At 41.0% G+C, this 19,734-nt stretch overlaps 1 protein-coding gene across 2 annotated transcripts in view; it reads right to left on the bottom strand.

Annotated features, from left to right (window-relative positions):
- LOC106092647 (exostosin-1) overlaps nt 1–19,734 on the bottom strand; it is a 418,420-nt gene that overhangs the window by 155,733 nt on the left and 242,953 nt on the right. The gene's annotated exons all lie outside the window — the stretch shown is intronic.

Here is a 19,734-nt window from a genome sequence, read left to right as displayed (position 1 = left end):
TTGGCCGATACTCTTTAAAGACAAACAGAGGGTAATGGGTAAGAAATGATATGCTATTTCAGTTATACCAAGTTATGAACCGATTGGGACCATACTTGGTCTGGCTGTTGGAGACCAAAGTGGAGTTCATTGTGGAGTTCAAAATTTCAGCTAAATCGGATAAGAATTGCTCCCTCTAGAGGCTCAAGCAGTATAAACGAGAGATCGGAGAGATCGATGGAAGCTATATAAGGTTGTGAACCAATTTGGGCCATACTTGGTGCAGTTGTTGATGGTCAAACCAAAACACTTCATGCAAAATTTCAGCCAATTGCGCCATCTAGAGGCTCAAGAAATCAAGCTCCGAAAGCGATTTATATGGGAGCTTCATCAGGTTATGAACCATACTTAGCACAGTTGTTGATGGTTGATGGTCAAATCAAAACACCTTATATGAACCGATTTGAGCCATTATTGGCAAGTTGTTGAAGTTGTTGAATTTCAGCCAAATCGGATAATAATTGCGCCATCTAGCGGCTCAAGAAATCAAGATCCGAAAGCGGTTTATATGGGAGCTATATCAGGTTATGAACCAATTTGAACCATACTTAGTACAGTTGTTCATGGTCAAATCATAACACCTTATATGAATCGATTTGAGCCATTCTTGGGAAGTTTTTGTTGGTCAAACCAAAGGTTAGGTTAGGTTTAAGTGGCAAACTGCCATCAGACTCACTTAGACATTTTCGTCTGTTGAGATACCACAGGAACAGAAGAAGGAAGATGCCTTCTAGTTCCACCGTTGAACCATCCAGATCGCTTTAAAATGCCCGCTAAATCAGACAAGTTCTCAAAGAAGTGAGGACCTAAAGTGAAACTCCTTCTAACTGCTAGTGCGGGACACACACACAGAAGGTGTTCTATAGTCTCTTCTTCCTCCATGTCTCTACAGCTTTTGCAAAAGTCGTTGCTGGCAACTTTCAGTCTGTCAACATGTTTTCCGATTAGACAGTGACCTGCCATGACGGACACAATGATTGAGACGTCTATTCAAACCAATGACAGCAAAGCAGTAGACCTCTTCAAGTCTAGATGAGGCCACATGGTTTTGGAATGCTCACAGCCCCCCCTCTGTGGCTATCTATCATTCGTTGCCCTTCGGGCCTGGTCCTGAAAACTTTGCTTACATGACGCTAGAGGCATACTCACAGATTCCAGTGTCCCTGGAGTGTCGCAAGCTCGTCTGCTTTAGAATTCCCTGGGATATCTCTGTGGCCCGGCAACCAGAACATGTGAATTTTTAACTGTTCAGCCATCTCGTTGAGAGATCTGCGACAGTCGTGGGCGGTTTTTGTGAGCAGAAATACGTTCTCCAGCGATTTAATGGCTGCCTGGCTGTCTGAGAAGATATATATGCCAATCGTCGTCATGACATTATATCTTAGCCATTCCACCACTTCCTTAATTGCAAGGATCTCTGCTTGATATAAACTGCAGTGGTAGGGTAACCTCATCGATATGACCAGTTCTAGATTTTTAGAGTACACCCCAAAGCCCACCTGGTCGTTTAGTTTGGAACCATCCGTATAGAAGTCTATGTAACTTCAGTTACCAGAGATATCGTAGTTCCAATCGGTTCTATCAGGAATAGTGGTACAGTAATTTTTATCAAAAAGCGGCTCAAGTAGGGTGTAATCCACACTGCCTGGAACATCGGATATTGTAACAAGTATAACACAGGGTCCGTGGCCGCCACATGACCAATGAGAAAGCTCCTTTAACCTCACGGCAGTGGTCGCTGCAATTTGGGTAGCTTTAATGTCCAGAGGCATAAGATGTAGCATTAAATTCAGTGCATCAAATGGTGTCGTCCTCAGTGCGGCTGTGATGCACAAAGAAGCCATCCTTTGGATCCGGTTAAGTATAGAGCAGTCGGTGGATTTTTGAAGCGCCGTCCACCAGACCACAAGACCATAACAGGTCTGACAACTGCAGTATATACCCAATGCATGACAGGCGGTCTGAATCCCCAACTTTTGCCAATGGCTCTCCCGCAGGTGTATAGGACAAGAGTGGCCTTTTTTGCAAAATTTCAGCCGAAACGGATAATAATTGCACCCTCTAGCGGCTCAAGAAGTCAAGATCCGAGATCGCTTTATATGGCAGCTAACTCAAAACATGGATAGATTTGGCCTATTCACAATCCCAACCGTCCTGCACTAATGAGTATTCATGCAATTTTTAAGCGCCTAACTTCACTCCTTCGAAGGTTTGTGTGCTTTCGATAGAGAGACGGACTGACATGGCTAAATCGAATAAGAATGTGAGGTCGTCCAAGAATATATTTCGATGTGTTACAAACAGTATATTTGTATACCCCGTATTAGTTGAGGTCGGGCCAAAAAAGGCAATAACCGTTGTTTTTATAGCGTTCTTCAAAGAAAAAAATCTGCATCTCGGGAATAAATTTATACGCAAACAAAATTTTTAAAAAAGAAATCTTAGTATTTAAATTAAACTAAAATAAAAATAAAAGCTTTCATAGCAAAAAAAATTATTTTCTTAATTTTCGCAGTATAATCGAGGCGACGACGGGAAACGTGGATGGATGGGCCAAATCTAGGAGAAAGAGTGGGCCTGGGGTCTGCATTGGGAACCCAGGGACTGAGATCTGTTTAGAACCGCCTGACCATAATATGGTCCAGCAGGCGGAGATCCGGACGAACGCGAAATGCATAAGGTGGTGTGGTGCTAACGCGAGGACGTCGAGTGTGAACATCAATAACAACCAGGACGGTAAGATCACGAACAATCTTGCAGTGTAAGAAGGAGATTAACGCAATTACAGAGTAACGGGGAATGAAAGGGCAAACGATTTGGCATTGAAGGCCAGAGGACTGCCGTCCATAAACTTGGTTAACCCGAAGCTTTTCGGGTCGACGCAGTCCGAGTTAAGGAAGTGGGCGACGAATGCGCATGCAACATTGTGGAACAGCGAAACGGTCGTTAGGACGGCGAAAGTCCTATGGGGAGATCCAGATCGTGAGAAGACGAGGCTATTTCTGAAAGAAATTAATAGCTTTCGGTATCATAACGCATAGACACATAGGACTACGGGCGCACTTATGTATGAGGCAAGTGATAGCATGTGTAGGGCACTTGGAGAAGATGATGAGACGTTGGAGCATTTCTTTTGTTCTTTGTCCAGCTTTCGCAACTAACAGATACCGGCACTTAGGTGGGGACACAAAAACAGATATGAACAAACTTAGGGTCGTGGCATGGAAAACAATTAAGGATTTCGTAAGTAGCACGGAATTCCTAACTCTGATTTTCTTTTTCGAGGTTACTTTTTTTTAGTATTTAAAGCGCACAACAAACCGATAACTGGCTTAGGTGTATGTCCATAGTGGCACGGGGTTTTAACATCCGCATCCTCCTTTCAACCTATTGTAACTTAAACTAATATTTTGTGACCATTTTCCAAAGAAAAGTTTATTTTAATGATTTCGACATAAAACCGTAGACTTATCGTCATTGATTTATTTTTTGTTTTGATATAGAAACCAACAAATGCAACATGACTCTAAAACGGTTTCCATAAATCTCATTCAGAACATTTTTTGTTTGATTATATGAGATATAAAAAAATTGCCAACTTTCGACATTAAATTTTCAATAGATACCCCACATAAAATTTTTTTATAGATTGTCCTTATTGATGTATGTCGTTGGGTCATTTGGTCCAGATTGGTTTAAGTTTATAACGCTAAACAATTTCAAAATTCTTACGATTCTGAGAACGGACTTTCAAACTGTGCGAAAACTGAGCTTATTCAAAAAATGGATGCAAGTTTTTAATATTTTTATACCCTACACACTACCGTCGTACAAGGAAGAGAGATAAACCAATTAACAACTATACCGATCGACTCAGAATCACTTTCTGATTCGATTTAGTTATGTCCGTTCTCTCTGTCCGTCTGTCTGTCCGGTCGCTTGTCTGTCCGTCTGTGAACAAACTAATTACCGGCATATTTTTAAGCTTAAAGGCGAAACCTTTTGGAATTAGAAGAAATTGGTTCAGCTTTGGATATAGCTCCCATATATATGCGTCCACCTTGGACTAATACTGCTACAATATCGTCTTTTATCAACCCATGCTTGCGAAATTAGGCACGAAGCTTTCTCGTGAATTTTATAGAAATCGTTTCAGATTTAGATATAGCTCCCATGTTTATGTGTCGCTTGCTTTTCACTTCTAGAGCCTTTGCAAGCGCATTTTTCAACCGATCTTTTCCAAGTTTTGCACAACTATTTTATTTCATCTATGACTACCAAAATATGTACCGATTTTGGTCGAAATTCAACGTGCAGACAAGATTTAAATAAAATCTTTCCTAAAAGAAAATTCCAATGTCAATTTTTAAGTCAAAATTTTAATGAAATTTTAATGATTTTTTTTTAAAGAATAAAATTTTTTCCAAACACTAAATTTCAATAAATTTTTTTTAAACAAAATTTTTATTAATTTTTTTCTTTTGACAAAATTTAAATGCAATTTTATTTAATGACTTTTCTATGAAATCTTTGTAAGACAAATTTTCCATAAAAAAAATTCTAAACACAAAGTTTCAGAAAATGTTTAAGATAATATATCAACGAAATTTGTATTGATATTTTTCTTAAACTTGTCTAAAGGCTAAATTTCAATGCAATTTTCCTTAAAGGCAAAATTTCAATGGAATTATTTCTAAAGACGAAACTGTTATGTTAAAAACGAAATTTTAATACAAAATTTTTCTTAACACAAAATTTTTGTTTGTTTCTCTTTCGACACGAGCTCAATGATCGGCGATGTAAATGGAAAAGGAAAGCCAATATATTTAGCAATATATAGCAATAATCATGTGATCATTACCAAAGCAATAACATTGACGAACAAATTTAGCTACCATTGCGTTGTCTATGTTTACAAGGAATTTTAGGAGATTTTTGCCGTAATGTCTGCTTTTCGATTTTCAGCAAACAAAAACTTTTGCAAGTTTTTGCCTATTAGGGCGAGACCATTACATTTTTATACCCTCCACCATAAGATGGGGGGTATACTAATTTCGTCATTCTGATTGTAACTACTCGAAATATTCGTCTGAGACCCCATAAAGTATATATATTCTTGATCGTCGTGAAGTTTTATGTCGATCTAGCCATGTCCGTCCGTCCGTCCGTTCGTCCGTCCGTCTGTCTGTCGAAAGCACGCTAACTTCCGAAGGAGTAAAGCTAGCCGCTTGAAATTTTGCACAAATACTTCTTATTAGTGTAGGTCGGTTGGTATTGTAAATGGGCCATATCGGTTCATGTTTTGATATAGCTGCCATATAAACCGATCTTGGGTCTTGACTTCTTGAGCCTCTAGAGTGCGCAATTCTTATCCGATTGGGATAAAATTTTGCACGACGTGTTTTGTTATGATATCCAACAACTGTGCCTAGTATGGTTGAAATCGGTCCATAACCTGATATAGCTGCCATATAAACCGATCTTGGGACTTGACTTCTTGAGCCTCTAGAGGGCGCAATTCTTATCCAATTTGAATGAATTTTGGCACGTGGTATTTTGTTATGATATTCAACAATTGTGCCAAATATGGTTCAAATCGGTTCATAACCTGATATAGCTTTCATATAAACAGATCTGGGGACTTGACTTCTTGAGCTTCTAGAGGGCGCAATTCCTATCCGATTTGGCTGAAATTTCGCAAGACGTTTTTTATTTTTACTTTCAACAACTATTTGAAATAAAGTACAAGTCGGTTCATAACCTGATATAGCTGCCATATAAACCGACCTGGGATCTTGACTTCTTGAGCCTTTAGAGATCGCAATTATTATCCGATTTGCCATTAACATACGTGTTTATGGTCTGAATCGGTCTATAGCCCGATACAGCTCCCATATAAATCGATCTCTCTATTTTACTTCTTGAGCCCACAAAGAGCGCAATTCTTATTCGAATTGGCTGACATTTTACACAGGTCTCCAACATATAATTTAATTGTGGTCCAAACCGGACCATATCTTGATATCGCTCTAATTGCAGAGCAAATCTTTTCTTATATCCTTTTTTTGCCTAAGAAGAGATGCCGGGAAAAGAACTCGACAAATGCGATCCATGGTGGAGGGTATATAAGATTCGGCCCGGCCGAACTTAGCACGCTTTTACTTGTTCAATTTCTGTTTGTTTCTCTTTCGAGACTAGCCCAATGATCGGAGATGCAAATGGAGAATGAAAGCCTAGATAGCAACACACACCAACCACTATGGGACGCGTTTCGTCTTTGGCTAGAAGACTTTTCCACCATGTTAGATATGAATCGTATTAATAGCGAAAACGCATCTATTATACAATTACCACATTAACCACGGACGACAGCCCTGTGTTTTAGCTGCACTTTTTCCCAATGCATGTATTTTTGTGTAATGACAGACATTCTTTCTGTGGCAAATTACACTTCTTCCGTACTACACATGATTTTTGTTCATCTGTTGGAAGTTATATTGATAGCTTCGAACGCTAGACAACGGAAACGGTTCTCGCTGTTGCTCCGTGTGCACAGGTTTGAAACCCAGCCAGGCTCCGTCGAATTTTTAATTTTTCAAGTTTTTGCCTGTTAGGGCGAAGAACATTAAATTTTTACAATTTTTGTTTGTTTCTGAAATTTTTCTTTTTTAACTCAAAAATTTTATAAAAAAAAGCAATATTTTATTGAAATTTTTTTCTTAAGACAAAATTTTAATAAAAATTTTTATTTTTAATTTTAATTACATTTTTGTGAGAAAATTATTGGAGGTTTCCTTAAAGATATTAACATTTTCTCTAGAAACAATTGTTCGATAAAAGTTTTGACTGTTTTATTTTTTTATTTTGCTGTTTTTTATTCAAGATCGAGTTCTGTCTGTTTTTTGTTTAATTTACTTATCAATATTTTAATGGATATATCCAAATGAAAAATAAAACACGATATTTGTATACGAAATATCAATACATAATTCATATAATAAACAAAAAATATTGAGCTTCAATTTTAAAACAGCAAAATTGAATACAGCAAAATTGTGAAAATAAGTTTTTAAATTTTAAATTTTTTTGCAAAATTTTTTACTAATTTTTTGCAGGAACGAAGGAAGCGCGCACGGCCCCTGAGTCTTCATGGAGGACTGTGACTTCCAATAGGAGGCCACAGCCATCACAGAAGGGGAAGATGGTCGCTGAGATGGTCGAAAGAATGAGCAAAGAGCCGAACATTCCACTAAGGAACAGGGGCAAACTTATCACATATCAATGAGTGCAGTCCAATTCTAGTTAGGCCTACTTTTTATAGCCGAGTCCGAACGGAGAGAAGTTGTACATGGCATAGTACCTCGCAAATGTTGCCAGCTTTAGGAGGGGAAAACCACCGCTGAAAATTTTTTTTCTGATGGTATCGCCAGGATTCGAACTCAGGCGTTTAACGTCATAAGCGGACATGCTAACCTCTGCGCTACGGTGGCCTGTGCAATAGCAGCAGACCCAATACCGCCTAACGGACAGGGGGCTGACGACAAGAACATAATCGACTCTCTCAACATTGGAAAGACTAGGGTAAGCAAAGATCCAGACAGTGCAGGAACGGGAGACACAACACAGCCTAACGAACAGGGACCCGACGATGGAGCCACCACCAACTTTCTTAGGATTCAAAACATCAGGATTGACAAAGATCCTAATATGGAAACATCAGGCATTAGAGTGACAGGAAACCTAATGCAGCCCGAACGAACATCGAGCCGACGATGAGACCATCACCCACTCCAAAAAAGCTCAGTTAACCTCAACCGGACCGAGACAGCTACGCAGGCTCTGATAGGAAAAATCAGCAAGCGCAAGATTCATATTGCCTTAATTTAGGAGCCCTTGACGACCCGCAACAAAGAGTTGTGGACGGTAGTCTCTCAGACAAGCTTCCTCAGTGAACGCTGAAAATTATCTCTGATATCCGAGTTTGCGTTCAGGTACATAGGCGTCACGCGCTAACCTCTGCACCAATATGGCCTTTTACAAATAGCTCATACTAAACAAGGGATTTATGTGTAGTCAGATGATGTCTTCGTTCCACTTAATTCTAGAGCAGTCCACTCTGCTTAATTTGTTACAAAAAAGTTAAGAAAGGACACATTTTGAAATATTATTTTGGCTCATTGCTTTGTGATTTGGGCTTATTTTTGTAAACCCGTCTACTCCCCTCCTTCTGGGCGGCCACTACTTTGAGCAGGCTATAATGAAGAATTTACACAACCTAATAAATTTGTCCACTTCTAATGGCGGTATTTGGTGATAGTGCAGCATTAAAAACAAACTGGAACACCTTTAAAAGCCTTCCTCAGCGCACATTCACCAGACGGATGTGGTGGGGCAAGGGCGAATGGTGTGGGCAAAAACGAAAGTGGATATCGCGTCACGACAGAGAGGACTTAGTGGAGTGAATGATTGTTGAGCTAATTATAATTTCCCTTTTTCGCCGGAGTCTTTGATACGCCTTCCATTCGCTGTGGCCTCTTTAGAAAGCTAAATAGAAGCCACAAATTGTTTCGGTGAAGAGCCAAGAGCTGCAGAAATGGGAAAATTAAAATAAAAAAAAACAGACACACACACAGCAACAAACCCATTGAAAAGTTGTCAAATTCCAAGTTGAAAAAATAGAAATTTATTGTAATGGTTTTGGTTTTTTAGACTTCATCGTCCTTCGTCCTTCATTGTTGCTTTTGTAATCAAGCGTTTTTTTTTAACTGTGACCATTTTCAAACCCCATCATTTTGTACGGTGGTTTGTTTCAGTAGCAGTTTATTGGGTCACTTGTGTCGCATGGCTAAGGAAAGCCATTTTGTAGCGTAGCATGTGTGTGAGTGTAAGTGTTGAGGGGGTAAAGAGTTTGTGATTTCATTATCGTCCTTTAACCCTGTTTTGTGAAGAAGCAGGAACGCCGTGTATAAACTTGGACACAGTGAAACTCAGTGACTTGGGTCATGACACAAAAGTGTGAATGAGAACTACTACGAGTGTGAATGGAAACTGAAGCATCAAAATGCAAATACCACAAAACCAACCAAAAACGTGAATAGGCGGCAGCATACTAAATCATGGCATTGGAATGGGTCTATTAAAAAGGCTCACAGTGGGAAGACCCCATATGCCACTATGAAGTATCTTTCAAACAAATGGGGCCATTTAATGCTTAAATAAAAAAACAAATAAAGACGGCCTATGGCCTGGACATCCAATTTTTACCCATTACCATGGATCTTCAAGGACTCTAAACAAAATCAAATGGTTGGGCTATATCAACACCTACAACAGAGCTGCTAGGCTTTCCAAGCATTTCCTAAACGGGAAATCAGTTTATATGGCAGAAATATCAAAATACACACCGTTTTAAACCCTCCATACGAGATTATTTATTTGATGACGAGGATATGATTTATTGAAAAAAAATCTATGGCCCAATAAAAAAAAATAATGTTGTGTGTCTGATTGGCTAATACGTAAAAAACGTAACTTCATAATATTAAATTACATTACATATAGGTTAGGTTAGGTTGAAAAGAGGGTGCCGATATTAATCCGCCCCATGACACTATGGACATACACTTAAGCCAGTAATCGGCTTGTTGTGCGCTCTAAAAACTATTAAGTAACCTCTAAACAGAAAATTTTTAGTTAGGAATTCCGTGCTACTTACAAAATCCTTAATTTTTTTCAATGCCACTCCTTTTAGTTGGTTCATGTCTGATATTGTGTCTCCACCTAAGTACCGGTATCTGTTGGACGCGAAAGCCGGGCAATGACAAAGGAAATGTTCCAACGTCTCATCATCTTCCCCGCATGCCCTACACATACTATCACTTGCCGCACCGAATTTACATAAGTGAGCTCGTAGTCCTGTGTCCCGTTATAATACCAATATTGACCTCCTTCTTGCTTTCTTTCAGTAATAGCTTCGTCTTCTCACGATCTGGATCCCCCATAGGATTTTCGCCGTCCTACCAACCGTTTCGCTGCTCCACAATGTTTCATGCGCATTCGTCGCACACTCCCTTAACTCGGACAGCATCGACCCGAAAGGCTTCGGGTTAACCAAGTTTATTGACGGCAGTTCTCTGGCCTTCACCGCCAAATCGTCTGCCTCCTAATTTCCCCTTACTCAGTTATGGCCCGGCACCCAAACGATGCGGATTTTCCCATCCTCAGAGAAAGCGTTAATGTCCTTCTTACAGTGCAAGACTGTTCGTGAACTTACAGTCCTGGTTGTTATTGCCCTTATGACAATTTTACTGTCGGTAAATATGTTCACACTCGACGTCCTCGCGTTAGCACCACACCTCTTCACGCATTCCGGGATCGCCCGGATCTCCGCCTGCAGGACCGTATTATGGTCAGGCAGTCTAAAACAGATCTCAGTCCCTGAGAAAACCCCTAGGCCCACTCTGTCCTCTAGCTTTGATCCAACCGTGTAACATGATCTTCCAGATGGCAATACTAGGGTACCGTCAATCCAAGACTGTGCCGATGGCAGCAGTGCGTCGTACTCGACTTCAGGTACCCGATCGGAAACCTCTTCCCTTCCTTCCAGGTTTCCTATTGTCGCCTCGATTATACCACGATGGTATGAGCTGCTCCCATCCTCAATCCATTCTACCATCGCCTTTAGTCTCATAGCCGCAGTGGCTGCCTCACACTAAATCTGTATGTCAATGGGTCGCATATCTAGAATAGTCTCCAGTGCCCTAGTGGGCGTGGTCCTCATCGCTCCACCTATGCCAAGACAACATGTTCTCTGAACCTGTTGTATGGTCCTTATGTTGCACTTTTTTCCATAGCAGTCCACCAAACTAATGAGGCGTAAGTAAGTATTGGTCTAATCACGCTCCTGTAGAGCCAGTGGACTATCCTAGGAGTCACGCCCCATTTCGAGCCTACGCCCTGTCTACATAGTGCCCAACATTTGTAAGCCTTCTCAGTACGCTCTTGAATGTGACACTTCCAATTCAGTTTCCTGTCCAAGATCACACCTACGTATTTGACCTTGTCAGATATCGAAATCGTCGTATTGAGGAAACGTGGTGCGTTAAATTGGCCCACCTTCGTCTTGCTCGTGAACAGGCATATTTCAGTCTTCTGTGGGTTAACATTGAGATCTCTGGGTCTTGCCTAGTCATGCAAGACCCTTTCGGCCCCTCTGTATAGCTCGTTCGGATCCTTACTCCTTAGAAATATTATAAATATTATTCAAATTCCTCCTGTGTAAGATGGTGTCCACAATACGTTCCATGTTTTGAGTAGAAAGGCTTATGGGTCTGTAGGCCTCTGGTGTCGCATAACTTGCCTTGCCGGGCTTGGGTATAAACACCACCCTTGCCTCCTGCCAGGCTTTCGGAGTATATGCAAGTCCTAGGCACGGTGTGAATATTTTGGCCAGATGGGGCGTCAGATAGTCTTCCTCATTCTGTAGTAACGCCGTAAATATTCCATCGGGTCCGGGTGACTTAAATGGTTTGAAGCTCCTCAAGGATTCCTTTACCATAAAATTTCGTAATTATAAACCTTCGATCAACGTCATAATTCCAAGATTCCGGTGTTTCCATGATTCCCTTCGTATCCTGTAGAAAATTGGTTTTCATCAAAAGCCTCAACATGTCCTCCGTTGTCTCTGCTCTCACTTCCATGTCGTCTACTAACGTTTCAGTTTGGACATGGGTTTTTGAGAGAAACTTTTTTATCTTGGCGGCGTCATTAACGCTATCGACCTCTTCGCAGAAAAGCATCCAGGAGGCACGTTTTGCCGCTCTGGTAATCTTATTGTATTCCTTGAGCAGGTTGTAATACACAGCCGCTTTTTACGCCGTGCTCTTTTAGAAAGTCTGCGGACTTCTTTCCCAATATTGCGAATCTTCCCGGTCATCCAGGGTTTTTCTTGGGCTGATTTCCTTTCCCGAAGAGGACAACTGTCTTCGAAGGACCGCATCAATGGGCCATATCGGTCCATGTTTTGATATAGATGCCATATAAATCGATCTTGGGTTTTGATTTTTGAGCCTCTACAGTGTGCAATTCTTTTCCGATTGGAATGAAATTTTGCACGACGTGTTTTGTTATGATAACCATATTTGGTGTCCCTCAAACACTTGGTCCCACATTTGGACATCAGAATCGTATTCTACACACAAATATCTCTTAATTGAGCCCCATATTGCTATGTCCAGTAAATAAGTCCTGTTTGGGGAGTGTTTTGCGGAGGGGGTCCGGCAACTGGATATCTGATATGTTTTCTAATCTTTATATATATTTGGTAGGTTTTGGGGGTGCGGCGGCCCCCCTAGGTATCCCATCCGAAATTTGGATACCAAATTTTTGTTTTTAGGTTACTATAAGAGTGCACACAAAATTTCGCTCAAATTGCACCACCCATCTCCGAGGTCTGGCGTTTCTGCAAATCAAGGTATAAGGGAGAGGGAGGCCCCCTCCCCTTTCAGATATCAAAAAATTTAGTACTCTATTTTCACCACGGGATCATTATGCACCATCTGAGAAAGATTTAAGAAAATCGGTTCAGTTGTTTTTATACCTAGCACCATAGAATGCGGGTATACTAATCTAATCATTCCTTTTGTAATACCTCGAAATATTAGTCTAAGACCCCATAAAGTATATATTGTACATTCTTGAATGTCTTGACGTTCAAAGTCGATCTAGCCATGTCGGTTTGTATGTCAAAATCACGATAGCGGTCGAACGCTATCGTACTTAATATTGATGTAGGACGTTGGGGATTGCAATTGGGCCATAACGGCTCAGATTAAGATATAGCTCCCATATAAACTGCAATTTTTTACCGATTTAGCTGAAATTTTGCACATTGTGTTCTGTTATGAATTCCAACAACTGTGGCAAGTACGGTCTAAAGCTATCTATAACCTGATAAAGCCCTCATATAAACCCATCTCCCGATTTGACTTCTCGACCTCTTACAAGCCCCAATTTGTTCTGTTATGACTTCCAACAACTGTGCCAAATACGGTCCAAATCGGTCAAGAACCTGATATAGTTCCCATGTAAACCGGTCTATCGATCATCCTTGTTCGATTTCTAGAAGCTTTAATTTTTGCTGGTTTGACAGAAGTTTGGTGTGTAGAATAAAATTATGCACTTTAACTAAATTTATTTTGTATAAAGTTTTAGCGTTCTCTAATGCATTTAGTTCTGTCTGATGGTGATAGGAGGTGGGACGGCCCCTCAGACACTTAGGTTAGGTTGAAAAGAGGGTACAAATATTAATTCGCACCATGCCACTATGGACATACACCTTATCTAACGGAAATTAGTTATCTAACTGGTATTAGTCATCTAACTGAGTTTAGTCATATAAAATTGAAATTGTCCTATACCCACCATAGAAGGCAGGGTGTATACATTTTGTTGGAAACACATCGAAATATCGATTTACGATACTATATAGCTATCCGTTCCTCCGTTGAAATCACGCTACAGTCTTTAAAAATAAAAATAATACGCTGAAACTTTTGTACAGATTCCTTTTTGGTACTTTGGCATTTTTACCGGATTTTGTGGAAATAAGGTTAATATATATACCCGTGGTGGTTTCCAAAGATCGGCCGAGCTCATTTCTTTATTACTTGTTTTTGTTAATTTATTTCAGAAAAATATATTTCAATATTATTTATGGAAAAGTTGAAAAAATATTTAGGTTAGGTTAGGTTGAAAAGAGGGTACAGATATTAGTCCGCCCCATGCCACTATGGACATACACCTAAACCAGTAATCGGCTTGTTGTGCGCTCTAAAAACTATAAAGTAACCTGTAAAAGGAAAATTTTAAGTTAGAAATTCCGTGCTACTTACAAAATCTTTAATTATTTTCAATACCACTCCCCTAAGTAGGTTCATGTTCGGTATTGTGTCTCCACCTAGTGCCGATATCTGTTAGACGCGAAAGGCGGGCAATGACAAAGGAAATGCTCCAACGTTTCATCATCTTCCCCGCATGCTCTACACATGCTGTCACTTGCCGCACCCATTTTACATAAGTGAGCTATACTAACCACCTTCTTACATCCTTTCAGTAATAGCCTCGTCTTCTCACGATCTGGGTCCCTCCATAGGATTTTCGCCGTCTTACCGACCGTTTCGCTGTTCCACAATGTTGCATGCGCATTCGTCGCCCACTCCCTTATTACGAACTGCGTCGACCCGAAAGGCTTCGTGTTAACCAATTTTATTATCGACAGTCCTCTGGCTTTCACCGCCAAATCGTCTGCTCTTTCATTTCCCGTTACTCCGTTATGGCCCGGCACCCAAACGATACGCATTTTGCCATCCTCAGAGAAAGCGTTAATCTCCTTCTTACACTGCAAGACTGTTCGTGACCTTACCGTCCTGGTTGTTATTGCCCTTATGACAATTTTACTTTCGGTAAAGATGTTCACACTCGACTTCCTCGCGTTAGCACCACAACACTTCACGCATTCCGTGATCGCCCGGATTTCCGCCTGCAGGACCCTATTGTGGTCAGTCAGTCTATAATAAATCTGAGTCCCTGGGTTCTCAATGTAAACCGCCAGGCCCACTCTGTCCTCTAGCTTTGATCCATCCGTGTATGATGATCGAGGCCACCGTAGCGAAGAGGTTAGCATGTCCGCCTATGACGCTGAACGCCTGATTTCGAATCCTGGCGAGACCATTAGAAAAAATGTTCTGCGGTCGTTTTCTCCTCCTGCTGGCAACATTTGTGAGGTACTATGCCATGTAAAACTTCACTCCAAAGAGGTGTTGCACTGCGGCACGCCGTTCCGACTCGGCTGTACAAAGGAGGTCCAATATCACTGAGCTTAAAACTTGAATCGGACTGCACTCATTGATATGTGAGAAGTTTGCCTCTGTTCCTTAGTGGAATGATCATGGGCAAAATTAGCATTAGTGTATGATGATCTTCCAGATGGCAATACTAGGGTTCCACCAATCCAAGACTGTGCCGATGGCAGTAGTGCCTCGCACTCGACTTTAAGGTTCATCTCAGGTATTCGATCGGAAACCTCTTCCCTTCCTTCCAAGTTTCCGATCGTCGCTTCGATTATATCGCGATGGTATGAGCTGCTCCCATCCTCAATCCTTTCTCCTATCGCCTTAAGTCTCATAGCCGCAGTGGTTGCCTCACACTTAATCTGTATATCAATGGGTCGGATATCTAGAATAGTCTCCAGTGCCCTAGTGAGCGTGGTCCTCATCGCTCCGCCTATGCCAAGACAACATGTTCTCTGAACCTGTTGTATGGTCCTTATGTTGTACTTTTTCTCCATAGCAGTTCACCAAACTACTGAGGCATAAGTATTGGTCTTATCACGCTCCTGTAGAGCCAGTGGACTATCCTAGGAGTCAGGCCCCATTTCCAGCCTACGCCCCGTCTACATGAGCCTTCTCAGTACGCTCCTGAATGTGACACTTCCAATTCAGTTTCCTGTCCAAGATCACACCTAAGTATTTGACCTTGTCAGTTATCAATATCGTCTTGTTGAGGAAACGTGGTGTGTTAAATTGGCCCACCTTTGTTTTGCTCGTGAACAGGCATATTTCAGTGTTCTGTGGGTTAACATTGAGACCTCTGGGTCTAGTCCAGTCATATGCCATATACAAGACCTTTTCGGCCCATCTGCATAGCTCGTTCGGATCCTTACCACTTAGAAGTATGATAACATCGTCTGCGTACCAGACGGGTTCAAATCCCTCCTCAGTCAGCATCCGTAATAGGTCCTTTAAGGTGGTCACCCATAGGAGTGGTCCCCCTTATATTCGCTGGAGTACTTTAAGATAGCCAACAGAGACTTTAAGATAGCCAACAAATCAAAGTTAAAATGAAATCAAGCGAATTCCAGTGTCCTAGAGGATCCGGTGGTCTATTGTATGATTTTATAGTTGAAAGTGTTTGAAAAGGAAGAAAGAAAAAAATTATGTTAATTTATACTTACTTTTCAATTGCTAAAGCACAATTGAATTAGCACCACGGGATTTTCACCATACATCCGTGCCAGCACACAAAAACGTTTGTGTTCCATCATGGATACATTGCAAGAACATCGAGGTGCGCATTGTCTTTATTATGTTTGGAATGAATGTAGTTGAGGTGTTTTACAGAAGAATAGCAAATTTCGGAACCTTTTGGTGGATCCTTTATGTTGGGCAACCTACAAAATTTTTTACTTGGGCTTCGATATGTTCATTTGTGCTTCGATTGTCAATGTCTTTTCACAGCTAGAGTGTTGAGATCTTTAGGCGTCAACTGCTACTGCTTGTTGAACATGACTGTCGAAATTGCACTATGCCACTGTGGTTAAACAAAATTCATAGCGTTTTTTTTTTTGCTGAAATGGTTAATGTATGCTTTTGTTTCGTTACCTCTTCTGTTAAAAGAAGGAAAAGGACTAGAGCATTTCTTAGGGTTATATGTACAAGTGTGCGCTTGTTTGCATATGTCAACGTTCAAAGGGGATTTTAGGGATTTCTTTAAATGTCTTCAATCCCCTTTCTTAAACAAAGACAAACACATACACATTGCCATCAGAAAAGCTTTTACACACAGAGCAAAAATGGATGAGCGCAAATGCCAAATATGTCGTTGGTGTCAATGCCATACTTTGGTGGCACAATGTTTAAATATTTACAAATCTGATATGTATATGAAGCTAAAACACATGCACGTATATTCTAAAAGTAAGAGGTACACATTAGGGTGACCTTATTATAGAGGGACCATAAAGATTGCTTGTGAACAACGATGAAAACGTTGAAATTTCGCATAACATAATTACGAAGGAGTGGAATTTGAATGTAAGGAAAGTCCATGCACATTGCATTGCATTGCTGGCAAAGAAGGTTGCAATTTTAAACGCAGCTCAAACTCCTTAGCGGAGGGCGGAGGAGTGATTGCGCCAAAATTACGCTATCAAATGAAACTGTATCGAATGCAGATCAAGCTGCAAACACAATTGGTGGCAATGGCGGACTCCACTAGGCTGTTTCAATTGCTTGAATAAAGAACTCACAGTAACGATTTAAACATCAAACCTATGGCTGTGATACAAGCACATCCTCCTGCAGAGACAAAGAAGGAAATCTGGTAACTAATACAGATAGTGTGCTGAGGATATGGAAAGAACACTTTCCTCAACTGTTGGTATCCGATTATAGTGACCATGAGTACGCCACAGAACCAATCCTTGATGCTCGGATCGAAACGGAGTCCACATAGCAGCAACCCGGCTGAATAAAAACAAGGCAGTAGGAACCGATGGGTTGCCGGCTGAACTATTTAAGACCGGAGGCGACACGCTGCACAATCTGACAAGAAAAACGTATACCCAATGATTGGAAGCTTTCCATATTATATCCCGTACCGAAGAAAAGGGGACATGACGGTCATACAAGATACTATCGAGCGCACTGTGTGAAAGATCAAGGGGTATAGTCAACGAAATAATTTTTGCTTAATTTTTTTTTTTTTTTTTGTGAATGGTATCAATTCCCACATAGTCCTGTACACCTGAGCAAATAAAGAAACATGAGAAATTAGGGAACTACAACTTTGAGATAGTCAGCAACTTTATCTGCCTTGGCACCGCACTAAACGAAATAACTGACAACAGTTTGAAATAAAACGAAAGACAGTATTTGCAGAAAGATTCTACGTTGTATTGAGCAAGCAGTTCGGGAGCAAAGTCACCTCTCGAGAGAGCCGAATATTACGGCAACCTGTCTTAACGACTAACGATCATAAGGCCCAAAATCAATTTTGGGCGTTATGAAAAATGAGAACAGCGCCGATTCTTTTTTTCGGCGTTCGTAAAGAGTTTATGTGTTCAAATAAATTTTGAATTTTCATAGCAATTTTTGAAAGCTTTGCCAATTTAACGATTGCCATATATAGGGAAGCCAGCCAGTAATGAGACATATTTATTTCAATGCTGACTACCACTGAATCTTCAGTGCTTAGCGACGGAAGAAGAAAAACATTTCGACTACTATTCACAAGAACCCAGTCTCTCTTTGTCTCCCATTCTCCGTAGTTTAAATTCACGGATAAGAACCAAGCCAAATCCCCATGCCATAAGAAGGACCTTTAGTGCCGCCGAAGCAGATACAATGGTGTAGATTTATCTGCAGAAATTTAGAACTTCCACCACTGTTGCGTTCGGTTTGTCTTCTGAGTCCGCCAGGTGTTCATCCTCATAAGATTCGTTCGATATTGTCATGATGAGTTTTCTACGCATCCAGTTTCAGTTGATAAAGCAGTGGAACTACTCTTCCTCAGGACACTTCCGGTGTGGACGATTCCTCATTAGATGCTACACCAGCTGCTGCTGTCGAAGTATTTCTAGAGTTCCGTCATTCCTCGCTGGCACACACCTTGTGCCCAATTCAACTGGATGACCCACCCACACAGGGCTTGTCGGGTCCGGTCTCGACCAGTCGGTGGTTGAAAGATTGAAATATATAGGAATGGAATTTAAGGTCTTTTGTAGGCGAATTCGTCAAACAGTGGTATCAGAAATTCCCGCACAATTGACTAGCTCACTCGAATTCGATATTTTCCGGAGCTCGGATTCTCGTTGAAGTCCATTTCTGGGTTTAGCGACACTTCCACAATCTGGAAATGAGTTAAGCCACGACAGAATCGAATTACGGCCAGGAACAAGTCTGTGAGGAGGAATTTCAAAGCCAGCGCGGAAGGCACGTTGCGTAGCAACAAGTGAGCGAAATAAGCTCTCGGTGGCGAAGGCCTGCTGCTCCCTAGACCAGATCATGATGGCAACTGAATGTGGAAAAACAAACTTAGGGACTTCCCCTCCCCGTACAACTCACCGCTCGTGAGATTTTTCGAATAAGTAAGTCTCTCTGGCGCAACCTGTAGCAAGATGAACCTAAAATGTTAGACGAAAGAATTAATCGAAGAAAATTTGAGGTGTTAGTGTAGTGTAGGGCATACAAAAATACTAAAGAACTGCTCAACAAAAGCATACAGTGTACAGCATGTTTGCAGATTTCTTTTCTATTTTGCTGATTGTCATGCAATCCGGAGACCCAATAATTGCAGTTTAAATATCACTATAGCTTTTCGACTTATGAAAAGAAAAACAAATCTTTGAAGGGTTTCGACATTTCTTTTTTTTTCTTTAGCTGTGGCTGTGGCGATAACTTCTTGATTATGACCCTGAAGCGTGTAACAAGAAAAAGTATCAAATTTCTCTGGCCTCGCCGATTGTTTCGGCACTATCAGCTACGGCATCAGAAAGTCTTTAGGCTTAAATCAATTTTCTACGTGAGTGAAGAACATTAAGCCAACTGGTTGGAGTTAAAATACCTTTGGCCTCTTTCCCATTTGGAGTGGCAGCCTTATACTTGTCGCTGACTTCTTTTGTGTTCCATTGTTATGGAGTTTTTCTTTGCTGATCTGGTTGGAAGGAACGACCCTTTTGTTCGCCTTTCTTTCAACATTGCTAGGACATTGAACACACTCAAGGTCTGTGAATGCGGAGAGACGGTCGGGAATCCTTTTGCCATAAACATTCATCACGATGGGTTATAGATTGATAAAGTCAACTAGGCATGCCAGAGGATAAAGGTGGCTGTTGCTGCGCTATCCGCAGATACTGGC

Source organism: Stomoxys calcitrans, chromosome 5 (assembly GCF_963082655.1).
Source record: "Stomoxys calcitrans chromosome 5, idStoCalc2.1, whole genome shotgun sequence".
NCBI lineage: Eukaryota > Metazoa > Arthropoda > Insecta > Diptera > Muscidae > Stomoxys > Stomoxys calcitrans.
The sequence above is the reverse complement of the archived record's forward strand: the minus strand, read 5'-3'. Positions and strand labels throughout refer to the sequence as shown.